Source organism: Cephus cinctus, unplaced genomic scaffold (genome assembly GCF_000341935.2).
Source record: "Cephus cinctus unplaced genomic scaffold, Ccin1 Ccin1_scaffold0814, whole genome shotgun sequence".
Lineage (NCBI taxonomy): Eukaryota > Metazoa > Arthropoda > Insecta > Hymenoptera > Cephidae > Cephus > Cephus cinctus.
Window position 1 is genome coordinate 338647 of NW_014333409.1, and position 4163 is coordinate 342809.

A 4163-nucleotide genomic window follows, 5' to 3' on the forward strand; every position below is an offset into this window, starting at 1 on the left:
ATGCTCAAACAGACGGTGGGGGGGGGGGGATCCTTTTCTTAATCAATTTCTATTTTTTGTTTCAACCCTTATCCGTTCCAATAATCTCACTCGTGACGACGTCGGGTACAGTCAACGCAAAGAGGGGCTGGGCAAGTAGATATACATTATAGAATTGTCAGGGTGAGATATACGGACGCGATACGAATGAAAAAAAAAAGAAAAAAAAAAGAAATCTCGTCTCTCAAGGCGCATTTACAAGCGAAGGTGTGCGCGTGATAAAGGACGGAGGGGGTTGAAAAAAATGGTGGGTACGGGTATGAGCTGTCCCAAGAAAATAATGGTCCAGGGAGAAATGAAATGGCTGCGGTAACAAGGAGGAAGTCCGATAGAAACAAAAGGAGCTTTTCGCGAGTCGCAATCCATTCGCGTGGCGTGAAACTTACGACTGCGAAATTGGCAGGGTGCAGATAAGGGGTGTCTTGAAGAAAAAAAAGAGAAAAAAAAAAGAAAGAAAAAAAAAAGGGATTCCCAAATCCTTATCAGCCACGTGTTATTTCACGCTCCTTTTTGTCCTGTGATTTCCGTCCGGGTTTTCCCCAGGGGGTGCGACGGAGGGCGTATCGCCCTCCCTTAGCGAGCACGAGGACCAAGACCGAACCTAACTGTCAGAGAGGCGCGATTTTTACCCTGTGCAGGGTGTTAAAATCCGATTAGTGGTCCACGGGGAGACGACCAAGGGTGGCTCGTGAGTGCTGGTACTACCTAAAGGGGGTTGCATTATAGACATCCCCTCCATACACGACTCACCCCTGCTTCCAGACGTACTCTTGATGTACCCTTCTGTTATAATTCCAGATATAGCAAGTATTAAAGGGATCGAAAAAAAAAGGGGTCGCATTATTAATTTATGCTAACGTAGGCACCAATAATTCGGTCTGCCATGGACCACTCTTTAATCTTCTACTTGACTGTAGGTTATGTCATATAGCTGACTGCAGATAACTGTCACAGTGATTGGACGCATACAGCTATGATCTTGGATAATACTTATAGATCCAACCCTTGTATCCATAGATACGTCAATGAAAGACCTTAAGAGGGATGGTACGAGGTATACATCAAAGTTCAAAGTTCGACTTGTACCCGGCAATAAGTCGGTGCCAATTAAATGATCTCTATGAGACGATATGCAATAGAGGCAGGTCTAGGGGATGTTTTGAATTCAAGAGGACGACGATTGGCTCCCTTTTACTCAACATTGGCGAGCCATTATCGTTGGGCGACACTCGAGGACCAGCAGCCGGAGGACGAAGGAAGAGACGATTGGTCCATAGGGAAGAAAGGCTGTTTCTCTAGGAACGACTTCCATCCTTTATTTTCTTGTTGGATTTCTCTTTTTCTTCAGGCTTTTAGTTTACCTCTCCCTCTCTCTCTCTCTTACGTCTCTCAGTCCACTGGACCAGCTATCTCGACTCTCGTGCTCTGGTAATGCCAGAGCCAGAGCCCTGGGGAAACCAGGATGGTCCAGGATAACGGGATGCTGCAGCGTATATATAGCATATCGGACTAGGAATTTTTCTATTCAAGATTCCAGAAATCGTAGAAATATTTCGCGTGAGAAATTCACCAGGCAATCCTGTCGGTTGTTATTTTTACGTCACGGAGTCACTTCGCTCACGAGTCCTTCGAGCCCGTTCCATTTAATTTTCAATATTTCCTCTTATCGTATTTATTTATCCTTATCCTCTGTCACTATCTCCTAAGCCGCAGATAACCCATTCCGGCGCAGACCATTAAGCCAGCGTCGTACGACACGAGCGAGCGCACAGTTGTTGCGCCAGTTCACAACGTACTACGTACAGTCCCTTTCAAAAGCACGCATCGCCTAACTCCTCGCGAAACTTTCCACCGGGCTCTTGAACGAAGCGCGAAGCTTTGCTGAAATTCCAAGGGAAACCCCACTCCACTGTCAATGCCACAGTAGCAAAGTACCATTTAGTATACCGTTTATCCGTTAGAGGGCTAAGTCGATCCTCCAGGGCCGTACTCCTTCCACGGGGAGGGGCGCAACTATGGGGAAGGTCTGTATTCTGTTGGTCCTGGTGAGGGTGGGCTGGTAACTCAGCCCTAAGCGTAACACACTCAGCCCATTAGCCGCTACATTTCGTGCCCGGTCGCGAGGGAAGTGGTACACGTCCGTGCCTACGTCAGCCCTCCCTGGTACATGCCACCCTGAGAATAGGGGTAGTAGAAGCATTCGGCAAGTCTTTCCTGAACTTTCATAAAGGAACTTTCTGTACCGTCGGTAAAATCACTGAATACGCCGGGTCACACGCATGCTACATATGCCGTCACGCTGGGACGTGTCGCTAATAGGCATGTGGGAAGAGGGGTCGTGGAATGGTTTCAGCGGTGATTTTCCAAGGAAAATTAATTTTCAACCGGGGGTGCTTGTCAAATTTTCGGAGTATGCCCCAACCCATCCTTTTTTACCAGCCCACTATGAGGATCCTGGCATCTGGTTAAGTAAGGGGGTTGTAGATGACGGGTTAAGTTAGTTTATCAAAGGCAGGGGTTCAAATACTACAGTACTGTAGAGGTTAGGTGTATATGGTAAGCATTCAAGATGGAGAAGCTTGTGGGTATGGTAGAAGGGTGTATAGTTAATACTATACCGGTATAAGGCGGAGTATAGTACCTATACTGGCCAGGCACGCACAGCCCCTCGCGTAATTGAATCACGCTTGGCCCGTCGAGGCGTAAAACGCGGATTAAATACGGCATACGTGGAACAGCACGGAACTGTGCGAAACTCTGGACGGCTCACAAGCCGAAGGGTGGGGCGGGGGGCCCTCTGTCGGTAACTAAGGGGAACTGGTTCAGGACCTAGATATTGAAAATGGCGTCACATTTCTCGCGCGTGGTAATACGTGAACAGAGGTCAAATAGTGAAATGAAGGGTCAAAGGTCATATTGCGCTTGCACTTAGCTATCCACGAATAGAGTTGATTTAACCGAAAATTTTTTTATTTCGCATATGATATATCTTAGAATAGATTGCTTCTTTTTTTTTTTTTGCGAATCCCATGAATTCGTATACGTCCTCTAATTCGTAGGTTTACAACCCTTTGATTCGGGACGTGGAAGGGTGCAAGTGAATTTCACGAGGGCGCCCTCGATGCTCGATTCATGCCCTCTCGAGCGCCCTGAAAACATCAACCGCCGACACGAGCCCCTGCCGCAATCCTGAAGATTGTTTGATCGCGGTCTACGAGTATTTGAAAGGCAGCCTTTTTTTTACCCTGTTTCCTCCTTTTCTTTTCTTCATCTGACTCCCATCCGACTCCCTTCCCCCGTGCCTGTACCTTATATAACCTCTAGTTCTTTCGCTCGTCTCCTCCTATTCACTTCCGCCCTTTCGATTTCGCATCCTCCTGTTTCCGGCGTCCCGGGCGGGGGAGGGGGGGAGGTTTCCCGATTATCATTGCCCTACCGTGTTTTCCGCACCCTCGTCGAGGAAGTACCTTCCCCCCCCCTGCCCTTTTTAATGGAACCTCTCCATCGTCGTTTTTCTTTGCTTTTTCTGGTATATCTTTTTTTACCTTATCTTCCTTTTTTTTGTACTTTTTTTATAAGGCGTTAGATCAGCACATTGAAAATAGTTTATACGACAGAACGTATGGATCTTAGGTATACGTATATTATATATATAGGAATTCCATGTACGAATCTGTACATTGCCTGTCATTTTTGTCGCTGGGGAAAAATAGACAGACGCGTTTCATATCGCGACATAAGTATCCACCTTATTTTTTGTTATTTCGGTAAAGAATCCAAATTTGGCGACTCTGTATATAGTGTGATAATAATGTCAGGTCGCACTTTCAGAGACAGTCGTACATCGCTAATCGGGCGACAATCGTGTCTCTGCTAGGAAAAACGCGAAAAATGTGATTGTTTCCATGAAAAACCGTACCTCAGTACGTTTGAATAGGACTGTATTTAAGTGAAACATCCCTAGCGCAGAATAACTCCTGGAATTTTCATCGTCAGCGACCGAGCGACTCCGCGACAGTCATTTCCAGTACAACTGCTGACAATTCCGACCATTCAGCCGAGGCACAACGCGCCGGTAATCATTTGAAACGCAGCAAAGGCGCTGGATGGGGAAAATGGGGGGG

The 4163-nt window shown here is 46.8% G+C and overlaps 1 protein-coding gene across 1 annotated transcript in view; it reads left to right on the top strand.

The window, feature by feature from the left end:
* LOC107270751 (protein turtle) overlaps positions 1–4163 on the top strand; it is a gene marked incomplete in the record, with an annotated part of 104179 nt that overhangs the window by 40247 nt on the left and 59769 nt on the right.